The sequence below is a fragment of the Urocitellus parryii genome, chromosome 3 (genome assembly GCF_045843805.1).
Source record: "Urocitellus parryii isolate mUroPar1 chromosome 3, mUroPar1.hap1, whole genome shotgun sequence".
Lineage (NCBI taxonomy): Eukaryota > Metazoa > Chordata > Mammalia > Rodentia > Sciuridae > Urocitellus > Urocitellus parryii.
Window position 1 is genome coordinate 22183169 of NC_135533.1, and position 21069 is coordinate 22204237.

At 38.8% G+C, this 21069-nt stretch overlaps 1 long non-coding RNA gene across 1 annotated transcript in view; it reads left to right on the plus strand.

Annotated features, from left to right (window-relative positions):
* Window positions 1-21069, plus strand: part of LOC113185604 (uncharacterized) — a 115735-nt gene that overhangs the window by 25752 nt on the left and 68914 nt on the right. The window contains exon 2 of the long non-coding RNA XR_003301146.2: window positions 762-864. This is a non-coding gene — a long non-coding RNA (uncharacterized LOC113185604). The remainder of the gene's footprint in view (window positions 1-761; window positions 865-21069) is intronic.

The following is a 21069-nucleotide window of genomic DNA, read 5'->3' on the forward strand; positions in this document are numbered from 1 at the left end:
GGAAGATGAATCTGGTAGCAAGGTCAAATATGAGTTGAAGAAGGGAAGAAATAGGAGGTAGATTCCAGGGAGGAAGTCAGTCAATTGATGATGGATGTAGTTGGGTGTAGTGAGAGGGGAGAGGTAGGACACAGAAACCAGGGCATACACACAAGGACGAGGGGCAGGAAGAGGGTGAAGAGGATCTGCAGAATGATCAGTACAGTTGTGGTAAGATGGACCAGTTTTGAGGGGATAAGGGTACTTGTTTGGTCTTAGACATTCCAGGGAAGCTCCTAAGGAGTTGAAAATGCACAACCCTGAAATGACTAACCAAAGAGGCTCTTCTTGCCACTCCAGCAATGATGATTCAGTTTTTCAAGAGCTTGGAATGTAGAGAGAGCAGACTACCAAGGACCAGGCCTTGGGTGGAAACATGGCTTGGAATACGATTAGGGAGGGGAACCAGATCTGTAAAGGTAGAGAGAAGGAAGAGCCAGCTGTGTTCCTGGCAGGAATGAAAAAAATGGAATGATCAGAGCATCAGATGTTGCAGAATCTGAAGAGAATGATGTATGAAATGAATGCATTTGCCTGCAAGATTATTATAGGTGACAGCAGTTTAAGTGGAGTAGAACAATTTTGGAAATTGGATTATAACATTTAATTCGATGATTAACTTTTAAAAAAGTGCTTGAGGTGGGAGGATGAGTGGCTGGCATGCCATTCATCTCTTGGTTTTGAGATCTTACTTACTTACATATCTTCTTACCTCTTTTTAGCATCACCAAGCATCCCAGGAATGCTACTTCTGCTCAGTTCTTGGATGGAGAGGAATGGAGGAGGATTTTTGCCTCACTTGTGTTTTCAGGGAATCTTTTAACTGTAAGTGAAATCTAGTATTTTCTTTTATTTTTTTTTAACCACTCAGATACTGTTTTTAGTTATCCTGGGCTCCCCCTCCCCTTCACTCCTTTCCCCCAGTCAGTGTGAGTTTAAAACCACAAGGTTCCACCTCACCTATTTTTCCTTGTCTTTACCTTCTGCCTTCAAGCATGACTCTATTATTCATGGTTTGCTAACTGAACTTGCAATGAGTACATATTAAATATTATTAAAATGGTAATGACAAATGTAAATACTAAATTGAAATATGTTATGTTATATACCTATTCATGTATGTATAATGAGTTTTCAAATTAGTAAAATAATTAAGAGACCTAAAATATGAAAATATTTTAAAAGTTTTCTTATGTGACATGAACATATCTTGAGGTTTCTATAAGAATTTGAGATTAAATGGACTAGGAAATTGTATAATAAAACACTGAAAAACTCAGAAATTAAATTGAGTTTTCTTCACTACATGGTGTGGTGATGATGATTTCATTTTATTTTTTCCCATAGAGTTATTTTTCTTTTAAGAAAAAAAATCACTTTGGCTCTACTAAAGACTTAGAGAAACGAAACCACAATTGCAATAATTACTATGGTTCCAAATTAAAGAGTAATCTTTATGCTCCCATCAAAGAACTTTTGTTAAGTTCCTTTTAGCACACATACAAAAAAATAGGCTTGTTCTCAGTCAGATCATCTTTGAATAAGTAGGGCAGCCTCAGATGATGTCTAGCTGCAGAGTGCTTGGGCGGTGAGCATGGGAGGAGATGAAAAGGGTTGGGTGGCAGAGGAATAGCAGAAGGAGGGAAGCTGGGGAGCAGCACAGTTAGCCGCAGCAAGGGGGAGTGCGAAAAGAGGGGTGCTGGTGCCAACTGGCAGTAATGCCAGGTAGGTTCTTAGTTTTCATTATGTAGGTATTAAGCTTTTCCTTCATGTTTGTGAGTAAGAGTGGGACAGGAAATAAAAAGGGAGTGTGAAATGGCTATGTTGTTTATTTTTACAACTAGAGATCTGAATATACTTGCAAAGATTCTCTTATCATGACTTTTATTACTTGGACTTGGGCAGTGGACAAAAACTAATTTGGTTCATATATTTTCCTTTTCTCATCTCCTATCATCTTATCACTACCTCTTTCCTGTACATTTTCTTTGGGGCATCATTAGCCTTACCTCTTCCACTCCCAGTGCCATACCCTTGTAGGGTAAATTGTCCTCTTTCATGCCTCTTTATCTCTAGAATATCCTGGGACTCTCTGTCAATAGACATCTACAACGTGTTTCTAATACCTACTTGTAGCTCCTTAGAAGGAAAGGCTGAGCCATCCTTGACAGTGCATCCCCACATCTAATAAACATGAACCAGTGAGTGATGTTCCCAAGCCTCAGAGTGGATACTCATGCTGTCCCTCTGAGTGCAGTCACTCAGCATTGAGGCTTGGAGACCTGCAGCTAGAGAAGACTGCACCAGCCATAAAGGAAATATCTGGACCTGACTGAAAGCAGAGTAAGGCAGAGTTCTGATCATGTTGTGCTTCATAGGGTAGGTTTTAGTAATGGGTTTGGAGCAAGAAACAAATACAAGCAGTGCCATGTGGTCAGCATTGAGGAAGTTTGCAATTCATTCATCTTGGGGAGGGCTGGGAAGATTGGCGTGTGAGTCAAGTCCTAAATGGAGATGACTAGTGTGGAGTCACACGGTGTGAATGGGTGAGTTTACCCAAGGAGAGCTCACTGAGCAAGGTGAGAGAGTGCCACACAGAGGACTTAGGGACACGTCCACATAAAAAAAGCACACAGGAAAAGAACCACCCAAGAACAGTAAAAGGCGAGGGGAGGGAGTGGTCATCTGTAATACAAGATGCTACCAGGGGGTCAAGATGGGATGAAAGGTAAAAATGAGACCAGGGTCAGAGGCTAGAAAAGTTGTGGCATTAGAACTTCATTCCAAAGGCTGAGTGCAGTGGATGTTAATGAATAGAGACAATGAGTGTGCATGACTTTTTTTTTTTAAAAGCAATTTGAAATAGGAAGTCAATTACAGATGATTACAGATGAAGAAAGGTCTTTATTTTAGCATAAGGTGGTGTAAACAGTAGTAATAGAAGAAGAAAAAATCATAGACCAAAGGAAAAGCATGTTCCCAAGGGTGGTGAGAAGAGGATGAATCCAAAACCATAAGGGAAGTAAATGTGTGAACTTCTCTTCAGAGGCTTAGAAATGGGCTTGCTGATTTTTGTGAATAGTTAGGTTTGAAGTGACTCTGCAGAGAGTTGAGGGAGAATCACCTGTATGTTATCAGCAGGGTCATTGGCAAGAGGAGGTAAGATGGGTTGTTTAGAGGGTTTGAAAAAATGCTTGGGACAGCCATTGTAGGGACAGAGAGTTGACTAGGGGAAGATAGTGGATTACTTCCCAGCAAGGAGGGCCTGGCTGAGATAGGGCCTGAGCAGTAGAATTCTCTGGTTTTTCTCCCATAGATCCCTCTCTGGCCTGAGGGCTGGAACAGGTAAACTGCAATATGATTACTTACAAATAATTCTTTTAAATACACAGCGCTGTATTTTGTTTCTGTGTGTGGTAAACTATACGTAATATTTACCATCTTAACCATTTTTAATGATATAGTTCTGTGGCATTAATACATCCCCGTGTTTGTGTGTCCATCACTACCATCCACATCCAGAACTTTCTCACTTTCCCAGCTGCAGCTCTACCTGTTTAGCAGCTCTCCATTGCCTGCCCTGCAGCCCCCACATGGCACACTGCACTTTCTGTTCCTGTTTGGCCACTTTAGGGACTTCTTATGCTATCTTAACAGGAATCATGCAATAATGGTCCTTTGGGGACTGGCTTATTTCACTTGGCATAGTGTTTTCAGGTTCATGTGTTTATCATATATCAGAATTTCTCAGTTTTTTTAATGCCCTACTGGGGGTCAAATTCAGGGTGCTTTACCACTGAGTTACATCCCCAGCTCTTTGTTTTTTATTTTGACAAAGGGTTTTGCTAGATTGCTGAGGCTAGCCTTGAATTTGAGATCCTCCTGCCTCAGCCTCTTGAGACTCTGGGATTATGTCACCACATCTGGCTCTTTTAAGTATTCTTAAGATATTTAAACACAGTTTTGTTTCGTTTTCCCCAAGAACACAACTGTTCCACAACCATAAAGAGGAGTTGGGAGAAGGGAATTTGTATGTTTACATATGTCCCATTTACGGTATATCAAGAGCTACATTGGTTGCAAATATTTTGATGCATTGGATCTTCACAACAGTTCTCTGAGGTGATATTATTATTATCATTTCATAGCTGAGTAAACTGCCTTTCAGAAAGCTCAAGTATAGCTTGTGTGGGCTCTCACAGCTGGGAAATAACGGAGCCAGGATTTGAATCCTGGACTTCCTGACACTAGACACAGCATTCTTTTTATGACCTTTCAGTTTTCCACGTAGTCTTATGTCTAATTATGACTTTAAAGGAGTCAAGTCTCTTTGCTTTCAATTTAATGAAATTGTGCTTAAGATTTTCCTAGTGCTCAACAAATGTACAAGGCTCTTCATGACATCAGATGATTTTTATTCAGTATTTAACTTTTAAGAACAGAATTAAACATGTGCCCAAAGTGGAAAGTTACGTTTGTTAATTAATTCAGTTCATAGTTATTTGTTTAATGTTGTCTGGTGTATTTTTCCAACTTGGTATTGATCTGGGGATAATTCATAGAACTAAACTGGTAGATTTATAGGATAGATTTCTGAAGGAAAATGCTTTCTTGAGTAAGAGTCTATTTAAATAATCACAAATAGAAAGGAGAAACTCTAAAAGTGAAAAATATATGACCATTAATTTTTAAGGTTCTCCTAAAATCCAAATATTTCTCAAGTAATGTGACTATTATAATTGAAGCCAAAAGCTGCAGTCTGAGATTGGCTTTGCTTAAGCACTAATCTTGTCTTTCTATTATTGTTTTTAATCTACAAATGTTTCTCTGAATTCTTGAGTCCTCTCCTCTATACTGTGCCAGTGAAAAAACATTTTTGTTTGAAGATCTAAGCAATGACTGTGATATATCAAGGTTATTTGAATAGATGATCCTGAGAAGTAATCAAAGTCATTTACAGAACGGTTATTTCCAGAACTCAGGACCTTCGTGGAGGTATGAGGGAGGCCTTTGTTGTGGCATGAAGACGGAGTTTATCTGCATCTTGGTTCAGTGCATTGCTCTGAAAGCTATGAGAGCTCTGGTGATGGTGAGTTTTGCCTTCATTTTATGACCAGTTGTTAGACCCAGCATCTGAAGCCTGTGTTGACTTTAGAAAGGTATTCTCAGAAGCCCTTTCTGGAATGAGTTTAAAGAAAGAAGAGAACCAGAAGCCAGGTTCAGTCTTGCAGGGGATGCTTTGGAAAAGGACAAGTGATTCTCTGGGATCATCAGAGTGGATCAGATCACATTCTACTGTAGTGATAAAAACAAAGAACAATAAATCAGAGGGACTGTAAACCATCCTGAAATCTCCCTTCAGGCAATAATACCAAACAGGGAGGATAGATAGTGCTTTCTCTCCACTCTCTTTTTCATTTTTCCTTGAAGGTTAATAGGATTAAAAATTTTACAACCCCCACTTTGGTTCATACTCAGGTTTCAGTTTCCAGGTGGGTAGCTGGTACAGACCTCCTCTGACTTGAGGCTGTTCTCTTGTTCATTCTGCATTAATTTAAAAACAACTAATTAACGTCTGGTTAAAAAAAAATTCTCATCTTGAAAGTCAGAATCTAAGAGAGCATTTGCCTGCCTCATGCCAAGGGACTTAAACTGTACTCGAATGTTCATGCACTGTTGTTTTATTCAAATATAAAGGGATAAAAATGCTCAAGATATAGCAAAGGATATTTTTAAAGTATGCAGTGCATGTGATTGTTGATGAGTCAGGTGAGTGGGTGATTCTGGGCAGAGTGGTAGAAAAAAATGACTTTCAACAGGAATGAGAATCCATGCTAAACAGAACTGGGTGAGACTGAGATCATGCTCAGGGAAGATTCTGGAAGAGAGAGGCCCGAGTTGCTTAGGGGTGGGTCCAGCAGCTGAGGAGAAAGCTTTTGACCTGAAAGATCTGGGGTCCCCAGGGAATAGGATTTCTCTCTGCCTCAGAGAGAGAGAGTGGAGCTTTAGAGGTGGAATGGCTTCACCAGCAGCATGGACTTGTAGGAGTTGGTGGCCAGAAGGGGGGAGGTCAAGGAGGCTCGAGAGAGTCATTTTAATAATTCAAACCTACAGTGATCATTGAGTGATACAGATAGTAGTGATAGTTCAAATGGATAGGATTTGTGTTGTGGTCAACCCTGACTAAATTCTCCGCCTGTTTTTTTTTATTGCAAGGGATTCTTAGTAGCAGACTAGAGAAAGCAGAATGTGATGTCTTCTTTGGAGAACATTCCTGTGAATTTAATTATTTTTTTGGGTGACAAAACCCAAGTGTGAAATCATCTCTAGGGGACTGGGCAGAAAGGTGGTCTGTTTTTACACAGCCTTCTGTCCCTAGTGCACAGCTGGGGTTGGCCCACTTGACTTCAGTGGGTCCTGGAGTTGATACAGTTCACAGAGTACAGCATGTGCAGGTTGATACTGTTAGTGCTTGTTCTGTAGTGGAGTTGAATCTTAAAAGCTGGGAGAAATTTGAGATATAGGGATTGCATGACTCTGTTTATGTTACTGGTTTTCATCTTAATAGTCTATACCATTATTGAGTTTTATGAAACATAGTCTTTTCTAGTTTAAATTGGAGCAGGAATAATAATAAAAATAATGATTATTATTATTCCTGCTCCAATTTAAATAATAATAGTGAATATTATTATACTGGGGATTGAACTCAGATGTGCTCTACCACTGAATGTTGCCCTGTGGACCCACTGAGCTTCATCCCCAACCCTGTTGTATTTGGAGATAGGGTCTTGCTAAGCTGTCCATACTGGCCTCAAACTTGGGATACTCCTGCCTCAGTCTCCTGAGTAGCTGGGATTATCTATGTGTACCATTGTACCCATCAAGTAATTATTATTTAAAAGGAGATTGCTCTTCATTTAACTTTCTAACACAGAATATGTTTAGTCAACAGAAGTGCTGACATGTACTAAATGCAAGCATATTACATGCTTGGGGAGGAACAAGGAGGAAATGGTTACAGACCTTATTTTTAAATTGTCTGATCTAATAGGAGAAAATGGACCATCATTTGATAGCTGAGAATTAGGTTCTACAGTCAGACCCGACCCAGATTCAGTTCTTGGAGTTGATGTGTGCTAGATGTATAACCTCAAAAAAGGTTTTCATTTTCTCTCAACCAGGCAAAGTTTCATCTCTAGCTCATCTAAATATCAGAATTGGTACAGTTTTATTAATGTCAGAGGGGTGCTGGAGGCCTAAAGGTACAGACACTCCAGTACCTGACTCCTCTGTAAATAGTGACCACATACGTAGATAAACAGAATGCTGCCCTATGGACTCAGGGGACAAGGTTTGGGGAGTCATCTCTGGAAGCAGTCACTCAGATTATATGACGCTAGACTAGATTGCCAGAGGCAAATGTCTAAAACAACAGGGCACAGAAGTTTATCTTGTTATCTGCAAAATGGACTAGAAATTACATTTCTTGTTTTCTTTGATTTAATTTGTATAACTTTGTGGTAACTCAGATGTTGGGGAGTTAAATCAGCCTCATACTGATAAGAGGATATCATACTGGGTATTGAACTCAGGCACTTGCCACTAAGCCACATCCCCAGCCCTATTTTGTATTTTATTTAAAGATTGGGGCTCACTGAGTTGCTTAGTGCCTAGCTGCTGCTGAGGTTGGCTTTGAACTTGTGATCCTTCTGCCTAAGACTACTGAGCTGTGAGATTACAGGCATGCACCAGCTCATCAGATGAGTTCTTATAATGAAACACAATTTTTGAGCCTGTTACATGCACCTGTCCTACCCCAGGTTCCTATCCTAAGTCTGGAGTATCATGATGACTAAGGAGCCATCTAGTTGGCTCTCAGGTTCAGGAGTTTGGCTACTATGTGGCTGTAAACATTTGAAAATTTTCAGGCAAAATGAATAAAACTACTACATGATAAGTTTGATAATAAAGAAGTGGTGGAGTTGCGTTTCCTTAGCTTACTATTTTGCTCAGTCATTGTGGTCTCAACTTACTTAAATATCTCTAAATATTTAAATAGATCACTGGCTGCCTTGTGATGTACTTTACTCTTGAAAAAAAAGTTACGTAATATGTGAAATGAAAAAGTTTATATAATCCCGTATAATTAACAGAATAGCATCAATGTATTGAAGCTGCTAGACAAGGACAACTTCAGTTATTTAGTGAAATATCATAGATTGCTAAATGTGTCTTGGTTCATTAGGAGATAATTCTTGAGAGTCACATTGGTGCTTCCTACCAAGAAGTGAGGGGTCCTAGACCTGGCTCATCAGGAGGTTCAGAAAGAACATGGAGCTGAGGAATATGAGGACAAGCTGGAACCTGCCATTGTCCGTATCTAGCCACAAAGAGAGTGATGACCTTCGAGAGAAGTGTCTGCTGCTGCAGTTCCTCCTTACACTCTCAAGGAAATTTCTCTTGTGGTCAACTCTAACCAGTGCCACAGATGAAAGGGATTCTGCAAAGTGTAGTTACCCCCAATCAAACTGATATTTAGACGCCACACTTGGACCTAAATGCATTTATGTGCTCATTTGTTGAAATGGAAACAAGAGAGACATACAAATCTGCTTAGAAAATATCAGGAAAGTTACATAAGATAATACATTCATTTAAAAATATTTAACTTGATTAATTGGTTTTCTTTTTCACTAAGTCATATCTATTTTTAAAGCCATGAATAAACTTAAAAAACAGGAATAATTTAATCTTACCTCCTTCTCTTGAAATAATTCTTTTAAGTTGACAAATCATTTTGAATGTCATTGTGTTAAAATTTTTGTTTTTTTGGAAAAAATTATCCAGTACAGTGCCATCTAGTGCCAGATTACTTAGTTGCTGGTTATTGAAAATGGTTCACTGTAGCATTGCATTCTTGATAAATCAGGAACTTCACTTTTAATCGTATCTAATTCATTAGACATATTTTAAAGAACTATTTCTAAATAAAGCAAATATTTGTAAATAATTAGAAAAGTAACTTAGAAGAAAGTATTAGGACTTCTTCATCCTCATATTTTATTACACAGACACACATACACACGCGTAATGAGTCAACACTGTTCATGTGCTAAACATCATTTGTACCTAGGAGTAAAATCAGTTTTTTTTTTTTTGCTTAATAAAACAATGGGGTTATTTTTGAAATGTGTACATGAATGCACATGGGTTTTAATATCAGGTAGGCATGAGCTTATCTTTTGGGCCTTATTTTTCTTATGATCTGACAGGTAATTACTGTCTGCCAGGTGGTACTGACCCATTAAATATCCATAAGCTTTGACCTCTCATGAATCCGTCTTAAGCACACTGCCCTATGTGCCTAGCTAGCCCTTCTCTCTTGTCACTGTTGTAATTAAATTTTGAATGGTATTCAGCATTTACATTATTATTTTTAGACATTTTCACAGCTGAGTCATGTAATCTATAGATACTTTTTCTTTTCAGCATAACTTTTTGTTTTCCCTGGTATTAATGTCTTTTTTATTGCTTGCCTAGATTCAGGTACTTACCACTTATTCATTCCTAAACTCTTTCCAGACTTAGCCATTTGTATCTAAAATGTTATGATTCCATTAAATGGACTCTGGGATACTTTGTGCTGACCCCGTCCTTAGTGGATGACATTGCCAACCAGCACTCAGCCTAGTCTCTGTTTGGGTTGGTGGGAGTGTCTCTGTTGCCCCATTTCTGTGTGACTAAGCCTGCTTGTCAACAAGAGTTCAGTCAAGTAGGAGTCTTCTGCAAGGTATCAGCACTAGCTACCTACTTTGTATAGTGGCTAGTCACACTGTTGATGTGCTAAACACCATTTGTACCTAGGAGTAAAATCATTTTTTTTATTTAATAAAACAATGGGGTAAGCAAAGTTGTGAGGCATGCCATGAAGACTAGGTGGCGCACAGGATACTATCAGACATCAATGAAAATCTTGTTTGAAACAAACTAAAATAAAGCAGAAAAGAGTCCTTGAAACTAGCTTTGCATGGATTGTTACAGGAAGTGATAATGTTGGTGATGGAAATGTTAATAGCTTAGCTTTGTAGATATTCTGTTTGCCTCACTCAGACTTGGTATCATTGTGTGTAGTGTTTGAGATGTTGCTTTGGGGGGTGTCATTATCACATGTGTAAGGAAAGTAGAGAACGGAGGAAGTCTACACTCTTATTTAGTCAATAGAAGTATTCGCTCCTGAACTGTCTCAGGTGTTAAATACACAAAAACTGTCATTCTGGATGGCCAGCTCTAGGAGGCCACAGAGACCACAATTCTGGTGGACTTGAGTTTTTGTCCTGCATCTTTTCCATGGGACTTGGAAAAGAAACCCAGGAAAGATATTGCAGTTGAAGTTCTGTGCAAGTTTTCTTGAGATTAATAAGTTAAAGATGTACTGTTTTTCTCTTTTTTTTAAATTTTAATTTTTAAAAAAATAACCTTTGTTTTATTTACCCATTTATATGTGGTGCTGAGGATTGAACCCAGGGCCTTACACATGCCAGGCAAGCGCTCCACCACTGAGCCACAACCCCAGCCCCCTTGTTTCTCTTAATGCAGTGACAAATGAGTTTAAAATACACCAGAGTACTTCTTCAGATGCATGTGACATTCTTTATAAGTAACAATAGGCAAAATACTTAGGCAGCAAACCATTCATTGCCTTTTAGAATTGTACTTCCTTTTGGTTTTCAGTGAGCATGCCTGGATGCTTCCATAGCCTTATGATCAACCACACTCTGTCTCATGTTGGTCCAGTCCATTCTATTAATTGAAAACAGGAGTTTTCATCAGAACAGTTTGGGTTATAGATGTCTTCTGCTAAGAAACTATAGGCAACTTCAAGTCAAATAGTATTCATATGGCAGCCTGCATTGCTCCTGCACACAGTCAGCTACTCGGCATGGGATAGATGCCGATGATGATTTAACTCCTTATCTGTTGAGCTGTGAGCACCTTGCTGGATGGTGGATGTCGGGATGGTCGCTGTTTGTGCACATGCATCTCCTCAGCATTCGCCACAGAGTCTCTTACAGGTAAACTGACCTGAGTTTTTACTTTTGTGCCTTTAAATACAAATTAACTTCTCTGTCACATCATAATTCTCTTTTCAGAACTGCCTGTGGGTTACCCACCTCTGTTGCTCTGTGATTTCCTAGCCCTGTGTTATTTAGTTCCCAGTATATTAACTTCAGTTATTTGTAATTTTTTTCTATTACAATTCTGAATATGTGTATGCTGTTGCTTAAGGACAGTGATCTCTTATTTTTGTGTATCTTGTTAGCATCAAATGCAGTATCATAAGCAAGGGAAATATCTCTTTCCTGGCTTTTTTTTTTTTTCTCTGCAGCTCTCCACTGCCCTCTTTTAACAGTTTGTTCAAAAATCTCCTCTACTCTGCATGTCCACACGCTCTGCAAACTTGCATGCTTTGGAGAAGGTGGGCTCAGGCCCCAGTCTTCAGCTATCAGGAAGATTTCATCCTTGGTTGATTGCTTTGAGCATGAGCACGTGACCCAGTTCTGGGCCATGAGGCACATGGAAAAGTCTGTGGGAGCTTTGGAAAAGGTTTTTCTTCCTGATAAGATAGTTCCGTGGGAAGTTCTTCCCACTGTGGGCTGAGCACCAGCCATCTTGCAGCCGTGAAGGGAGCTAGGCAGATGCCAGTTCCCACACTAAGGGTGGAAGAACAGAAGGACAGTTGGGACTTGTGCCTATGCTGGCAGTGTTGAGCCACTCTTCCTTGGGGTTTCTTGTTATGTGAAGATAGTACATCTTGCTTGACTGGAGATTTTGTCTTATTTGCAGACAGAGGCATCTGGCTAACTCCTATTCTTCAGGCCTGTTTAGATTTCCCTGATGGCCCAGCCCTCTTTCCACTCTGTTGTAATAGTTTATTTATTTGTCAGAACCACAGTTGACTATGAGCTCTATGGGAACAGGAACTTCCTCTTGTTCACCATTCTGTTTTTAGGAACCAACATAATACCTGGTGACTGATAATTTTAAACTATGTTTACTGATGTTATTGATAGTAGACAGTTTCTGGAGCTGGGATAGATGACGATGATGATTTAACCCCTTATCTGTTATATGGGTTTTCTCCTATTCCTTAGTTGCTTTTCACTCTGTTGATTAATTGTTATCTAAAACATTTATTGGCATTTTACTTTATTATTTCTACTTTTGGCATTTTATATAAAAAATCATTCATTATCCCAAGGAAACTTTTCTGTGAAAATTTTCAAAGTTTTATTTCCATATTTAAGTCTCTAATGAGCCTGGAAATTATTTCTCTGTGTTATGAAACAAGGATGCAGTTTTCTTTCCCTACGGATGGCCTGTGTCTCAGGAATCCCAGGTCACTCCTTCCCCACTGATGGGCATTTCTTCTGCTGTCACATATCAGATTTCTGAACACTTATGAGTCTTCTTCTGGGTGCTGTATTGTTTTCCATTTTCCTTTCTGTTTTATTTGCCATGGTTTAATATGTATCTCAGATACCTGAAGGGCAAATTGCCTGACTTTTCAAATTTTTTAAGGATATCCTTGGCCCTTCTTATGAATTTTAGGATCAACTATGATCCATGAAAATACCTGTAGAGATTTTTGATTAGTATCATACTGAATTACAGTACAAGTTAGGGATATTTACTGTCTTTCATCCATAAACATAGTGTATTTCTTGACTTGAAATTAGGCTTATAGTTTCATTTGACACTTTGAAGTGGTAGTTTTTCTATTAAAATAACAAACTGACTTTTGGCTTGACGATTACTAATTTTCATATATTGAGCTTATATTCAGTAACATTGATGAACTTATTTTTTATTCTAATAGTTTTCCTACATAATTCTATAATAAACAGTTAACACTTAAAGGTAAAGACAGTTTTATTTGCATTTTTATATTTCATTTTTTTATTATATTGACTGAAACTTTTATTACATTATTGAATTAAGATATAATTGTGGTCATCTTCATTGAATTTCCTAGCTTTTAAAAGAAATACTCCTTTATTTAACAATTAAATGTGATTTTGTTAGGTTTTTTTTTTTATGAAGCTAACCAAGTTATTTCCTATTTCTGATATTTTGGGTTTTTCTTTCAATATGAAGGTGGCCAAAGAAGAGAAAAACCATTTATCATTCTGTAAGGACAACTTGGATGAATTTACTACTCATTCCCTCTGGCTGGATAAAAAGGGAAAGTCAGCCATGTTGCTAGGCAACATTGTTGTGGTAAACTGTGACCTTTATTGGGTAAATGTATCTTGAAGTGAGAAGAACTGTACCTGAGTTAGAAGCTGAGCCTCCCTGGGTGTACTCCCCTTTCAGAAGTGGGTGGTATGTCTTTTGTGGGAACTCTGGAAGCTCTGCTGAGACCATTAGATGGTGTTGGTTTCTCTTTGGGATGTGAGGCTTTTAAGCTGGCACAGCTGTGCACCTGAGTGGCCGTCTGGATGCCAGAGAAATAGTTCCTGGATGGCCTGTTGATTTGTTAAGGTCTCCTCCAATGAGGAGAAAAATACCGGAAACTGACCTGCTTTTATTCTGTTTTCTTCTGTGTTTCCTGAATAGGTGGCATAGATAAGTGTGGCCTTTGGTAATTGGGTATCTCAGAATGTATCTATAGTTTGAAGTCCCACGTATATCTACAGTTTGAAGTCCCACATGGCCACCAGTGCCTGCAAACAAAATGCAGAAAAAAATGTTTGTGTGGGCTTCTCTGAGGTTAAAACTCTGACATATCACCCTCAATCTCTAATTTTGCCCATTACAAGAATATTCATTGGGCTGGGGATGTGGCTCAAGCGGTATCGCGCTCGCCTGGCATGCGTGCGGCCCGGGTTCGATCCTCAATACCACATACAAAGATGTTGTGTCTGCCGAAAACTAAAAAATAAATATTAAAAAGTTTCTCTCTCTCTCTCTCTCTCTCTCTCTCTCTCTCTCTCTCCCTCTCCCTCTCCCTCTCCCTCTCCCTCTCCCTCTCCCTCTCCCTCTCCCTTTCCCTCTCCTCTCTCTCTTTAAAAAAAAGAATATTTATTTTCATCAGCCATACATAAATAATAATATTAAAACTTTGAACATAAACATGCCATCTTTTTAAAAAAATTGTCATATTCTATTATACATTTTCCAGCATCAAAATAGTTTTTGCTACTGAACTTAAAATTTTAGGCTCTACTGTCTAATGGGTAGATATTTACTATTCTAATATGACTATGAAAATTAAATAAAATGAAAAATTGAGGGCTGGAAATATAGCTTAGTGTGGTAGTGTGTGAGGACCTGCATTCTGTCTCCAATATAAATAAATAAATTTAGTTTCTTAGTCACATTATCCCTGTATGGTTCCTGGTTATTATATTTGATGATGTTGATACAACTTTTTCACCAATATAGAAAGTTCCAGTGGACGGACTCTAGACTTTTTATTTATCTAAGTTATTAGGGTTTTCTATTTTTATGGTCTATGCTCTTTACTGTAAGAGACTTCTGGATGGACAGTCAGTATATCTTTCAGGGACAATATTGAAGACCCCAGATTGTTGCTTATAGAGTGATCTGTTAGAAAAATACTTCTCATATTTGAGTACCAGGACAAGTTATATTTCTCCCCTATGCTTATCTTCCCATCATGTACAGAGTTGGTTTCCCCTTTTTGCTTTGTCTATCAGAGAATGTAGTGTCAAATTTATGACTCAGTGTAAGTAGCCCTCTGTACTATAAATTTGTATACTTTAATTTTTTTGTTTAGATTTTTAAGGCTCTGATTTTAACTTCCTACAATGCTTATTTTCTTATCTGAAGTTTTGTTGTGATTTTATTCTAATTCTTGAGGAGGTGGGGTATACATATAGTATAATGAATAAATACCTTTAAGATTTTGATTGACATACGTCTCTTTAGTCCCTAAGAATATCATAGTTTGAAGGACTTGTCATTCCTTGGCTGCTGCTGCTCCTGACAGCAGCCACCCAGGTAATCTATACTGGGTTGCTGTAGAATGTCTAATAATGCACACCTGTAATAAAGCCAGTTTAGGTTTTTCTAAAATGTTTTAAATTTTCAGAATAGTGTTTGAAGAACCTCTTACTGATGCAGTTTGTAAAACCTTTCAGGATTTTCAGTGTTGCTGGGGAAAGTCAACCAATGAGCATGTTTGAGTATTTTATCCCAACTAACAAAGAGGGTTTGAATAAAGATAGTAGAGTGTGCTGTTTTGTCTCTTTATGGAAGAAGAGTTCTTTTGGGTAACAAAGAATGTGATTCTGAGTGTGTGTGTGTGTGTGTGTGTATGTATGTGTATGAATATATATCATATATATATATATATATATCTTTGTGAGGAAACACCACAGTGCTTTTTTTTTCTTCCATTTATTTTGGAACTTCTAAACGGGTCAACATTGTATATATTTTTTTATATTTTAAATTTTGCAGTTTTTCATGCTTGTGAAAACAAAGTAATTTGTGCATTTCAGGCCAGAAGGTGAATAACATTATAAAAAATACGATCACCCTTTACCAGAAAAGTCAAAGGACTAAGTGTTCTATGTGGATGTTGAAAAGATTTGGATAGTATATCGGATTCTACACTTTTTCGTTGCTGAAGCAAGGGAAAGAAAGAAGCACAGAATTCTATAGTTTTCCTGTTCTGACAACCAGAAGCTTGTAAACATCTGCAGAAACCAAACATTTCCTGGAACTAAACTTGAGCAGAAATTTATCACGTGGATCTTTTTGTTTAACAAACCTAGTGAAAAATATCTTCAACCACACTTGCGTAAAGGCTCTAGGAGTGCAGCTCACGTGATTAGGTTCTCTGAAGGCACAGTCAGGAGGTGCACGTTCCAGGCACGCGGCAGGCGAGTGGAAAGGAGTTCAGGGGGCTGTGAGTCCACAGCTGTGCTGTTTGGTGCTTAGAAAAGAGTTTAGAAAAAGTTGCCTTTGTTACTTGGACTGTTAGGTTTTATTTTTTGCAAAATATTAGATGTTTTCAATATGGTTTTTGAATGGGGGCCAGTTTTATTCTGTTCCCCTTCAGGTCCTCTAACAAATGATTACAGTAGAGATATTTCATTTTGATGATAAATGTGAAGCTTTTAAACTTGGAAGGAAGCAAACAACATTTTTCATGGAACTATTGAGAACTGGGCTAATATTTTTGGCCACACAGAAGTCTACTTCATGTTCAGAGTGAAGGGCAACAATAGAAGCTTTATTTTTTTCAGGGCTTGTGTTCATTAATACAGGTTTTTATAATGGGAGTAACTTGTCTTTCCAACAAATGTGACATGGAAAAAACAGCTTGTGCCTGAGATATTTGAGGGACAAATATAGCCAACTATCTGTCTTTCCCAAGAGAATCTAAACTGAAAAACTCCAATATGGTCATAATAGTGCAGTTTCTGCTAAGAATGCTGTATTCCTTTGGCCTACTAGGGTGAGTTAACAAGAAAATTACAACTTCACTTGCCCTGGAGGTTTAAGATTGATCTTTACATGTATACCAGATACAGCAGTTCTAGTAAGGTATTAATTATCATCTGCTCATAATGGTAAAAATTGACCAATAATTTCTGATTTTTAGGCCAAATCACAGCTATCCAGCAATATAAGATGTGCTCCTGGGGTTTAGGGAGCTGACTTGGGTAATTTTGAAGTGTGATGATATATACCTATTATCATAAAGGGTTTTTTATGAAGATTAAATATGATAATGTGGATTAAGTATCTGGGATTTTGAAAGTTTAGTTCTTCATCATTTCTTATGTTATTGATAACATATTGTTGTTCTAGAATTTTTATACTAGGTCCTATAGATAATATTTTTATGTGTTCTGGGATCATAAATATTTCCTATCTTAATTTCCTTAGTGTTAATTTTTATCTATGCTTATTCATTAAACTATGGGTTGATGATAATGCAAATGATTTTCAGTCCTTTGTGAAATGAAACAAGGTTCAATAGTGTTCAAGAGTAAAATGTTTGGGCCAAAATCCAACTTGCTCCAGTTTTACCTGTGAAATTTAGTTGAGCACACAGAGCTTGATAAAAAGATTGATAAAATGTTTTCATTGGACACTATGGATTAAGAATAAGTGGAGGCTTAGAGTCTGGAGGTTAAAGGTAGAATGCAGACTGTCTCTATGTGAGTGTCATGTAGCTCTTGGCAGATGGTCTTGGTTGTGAAGAGGAAGTTGAAAACACTAGGCTGTGGAGCAGTTGTACCTCGAGGAGAGTTCAGACAATTAGAGCTGCACTCCAAGGGCCAAAGAAGAGCCTTGCAGAAAGAATAGAGCCACAGCTAGACTCTCGGTCACTTTTCTTCCTACAGCCTTGTTTAAGCATCTGCATAGCTACAAAGTCTCTGTACAGACAGTGCAGCAAATAATAAGAGCAGTGTGAGCTCTGGTGTAGCTCTAAGACCATACTTACAGGCAGCATATTTTTTAGGTTTTTTTTTGGTTGGTGGTGCATTATGATTATACATAACAGTGGGATTCATTGTTACATATTCATACATGTATACAATATTAACAATATAATTTGGTCAATATCATTTCTAGCTAGTATTTTCCTCTCCTCTCTCCCTCTGGTCCTTTCCCTATACTCTCCTGATTTCCCTTTGATTTTCATGAGACACCCCACCCCCCGCTTCTTTTCATTTTTCCTCTCTAGCTTTCACATATGAGAGGAAAACATATGACCCCTGACTTTCTGAGTTTGGCTTATTTCACTTAACATAATGTCAAGTTCCATCTATTTTCCTGTAAATTACATAATTTAATTCTTGTGGCTGAATAAAACTCCACTGTGTGGATAACCACATTTTCGTTATCCATTCACTGACAGACACCTAGGCGGTTCAAAAGTTTGTTTATTGTGAATTGTTTTATTGTGAATTGTGCTGCCATAAAATATAAGTATGCATGTAGCACTATACTAAGCTGGCTTTAATTCTTTAGGATAAATACCAAGTAGTGGTATATCTGGGTCATAGGTTGGTTCCATTCCTAGTCTTTTGAGGAACCTCCAGACTGATTTCCATATTGGAAATCAACAGTGTAGAAGTGTTCCTTTTCCTCCAGTGTTTCTAGCATTTATGATTGTTTGCATTCTTTTTTTTTAAAGAGAGAGAGAAATTTTTTAAATATTTATTTTTTAGTTTTTTGCAGACACAACATCTTTATTTGTATGTGGTGCTGAGGATCGAACCCAGGCCGCACACATGCCAGGCGAGTGCGCTACCGCTTGAGCCAGCCTGATTGTTTGTATTCCCCAGCCCTGATTGTTTGTATTCTTGATGGCTGGTATTCTGAATGAAGTGAGATGAACTTTCAGTGTAGTTTTGATATATGTTTCCCTGATTGCTAAAGATGTTGAACTTTTTTTTTTTTAATAGATTTCTTGGCCATTTGTATTTCTTCTTTCAAGAAGTATTGTTCAGCTCACTTTTCCATTTATTAATAGGGTTGTGGGTTTTTTTGGTGTTAAGCTTTTTTGACTTCTCTTTATATTTTGGATATTGATCCTCTGTCAGAACCACAGGTAAAATATTACTAAGTAGACATACACCTCCCTCCAAGAAGGAAGCAGTCAGGCAATTGTGGGGTAAGTTGAGAATGTTAAGTGTTGATCATTGAGACCTGAAGGTCATATTTTAAAGTGTTCTACTTAATTCCTCAAGTTAGTAGCATTCTTGTAATATAGGGGAAACTAAAATTCGAGAAGCAGATATAATTAACAGTGACAAGACTATGTGCAATTATTGCGCAAAATTTGTAACTGACATGGTCTGTGCTCTCCAGGAACTTGCTCGAACAGTAGGTCTGGAGACAAGAGTTGAACTGCCTACCCATGGTAGGATTAACATATCATTTCCAGCCCTTTGTTATTGAATATGAATCAGGGACCTGTTATGTGCTAGGCATGTTCTTGTCACCAGGGGGATACAGGATTGCATGAAGCAAAAAAATTTTCCCCTTGAGGAGCTTAAATTCTCATAGAGAAGAGAAAAGTGGGGTGGGTAAGAGAGAGACCTCGAGGAGAACGAATGAATGAATCTAAACAACAGGAAATCAGGGTTAGGGAATGTAAAGCATGATATGCTGGTAAAGGGAAGCATGTAAGCGCGTGGCCAGAAAAGGCTTCCCAGGGAGGTGGTCACTGGAGCTTGGCACCTGAAGTGGGTGAGAGTGGGCCATGCAGGTGTCTGTGGAGAAGCATGTTCTAGAGAGAGCAGCATGAGCACAAGTGTGTCCATATCCTCCAGGAGCTGCAAGAAGGTGGTGGGACAGGAGTGGGATGAGCAAGGGAGAAGGCAGCATGGGGCCAGTCATGTGCTGTTGGCACGACTGTTACTATAAATGAGAAGGAGTGCAATTGGAGAGTTTCAAGCAAAGGAGTGGCATTATCTGACTTTGTCTCTCCAAGACCAGACTGGCTTTTCACTTTGAAAACAGTGTACAGAAAGGTAAGGGAAGAACCAGCTGGAAGGCTCTTTCAGTATTCCAGATGGAGATGAGGGAAGTGCGAATGGCAGAGTGGGTGGAAGTGGGGAGGAAGAGCTGGGATTTAGGTGTATTTTAAGAGAGGGAGCCAAAGAAAAGTTCAGGATGACTTGAGGATTGTACTGTCATTTACTGAGATGGGGAAGCCTGTCATAGTGTGTCAGCCCAAGGGGTTCATCTGCAGTCTGGCCCTATGTGATGCCTAGTGTGGAATGTCTTATTAGACATCTAGGGAGATGCCAAGTAGGTGGCTGAATGCGTGCATCTTGAATTTGGGAAGAAGGTCTAGGCTCTTGTGGATGGTATTTAAAGTGATGAGACTTGTTGAAGTGACCAGGAAGGGGAAGTGTAAGAAGTGTGAGAATTGGGAGCTCTGGGTCATAGCATGCAGAAGTTGGAAAAATGAGAATTCTGGCTAGGGAACAGACGGTGAGGTAGAAGGGAATCAGGAGAACGAGGTGGCCTGGAAACCAGGCAGAGAAAGAGTTCAGAGAGGAGAGTGGTCAGCTGTCGGTACCACTGAAAGGTCTAGTAAGAACTGGAAATTGACCATTAGGTTTAGTGAAATGATCTGAGCTGCTTTTTGCCCAAGTGGCTGCGAATGAACTCATTGGACATTTCTTCTGGGTAACAGTGGTATCTGCCTCATAATGGTTGTGATGAACAGTTTAAATTGATGAAATTAATTCATTTACAGTGCTTGTCTTCCTGTCTGGCTGTTGGGTATTTCAAGATGAAAGTCATGGGCCGTTTTAACAAGAGTACCTGCAGGCGGGCAGTGGGGACAGAGGCCTGACTAAAATGAGCTCATGTGAAAATGGGAAGAGGAACTGAACTCTTGAGCTTCCTATAAAATGGGAGAGTGAGCTTTTGGGGGCCAGGGGTGGAATATTATGGTTTGGATGTGAGGCATCCCCCAAAAGCTCATGTATGAGACAATGCAAGAAGGTTCAGAGGAGAAGTGATTGGGTTGTAAGTCTTAGCCCAATCATTGAATGAATCCCCTGATAGGGATTAACTGAGTGGTAACTGAGGGCAGGTAAGTTGTGGCTGAAGGAGGTGGGGCATTGGGGGTGTGATTTGGGGGGTATATATTTTATCTGGCAAGTGGAGATCTCTCTCTCTTTCTCTGCTTCTTGATCATCATATGAGCTGCTTCCCTCTGCCATGTTGTTCCACCATGATGTTCTACCTCACCTTGAGCCCCAAGGAATGGACCCAGTCTCCTATGAATTAAGACCTCTGAAACCATGAGCCCTCAAATAAGCTTTTCCTCCTCTACAATTGTTCTGATCGGGTACTTTTAGTTATAGCAGAAAAAGCTGGCTAAAACATTTGAGTTTAAGTTTCTATTTACTTACTTGCTTTGTGGCCGTAGGCAGTAATTCCTCTAAATGCCTCTGGTAAATTTGGAATTAATACAGTATTTGCTTCATTGGGTTACTTTTGGGATTAATGTCACAGCAT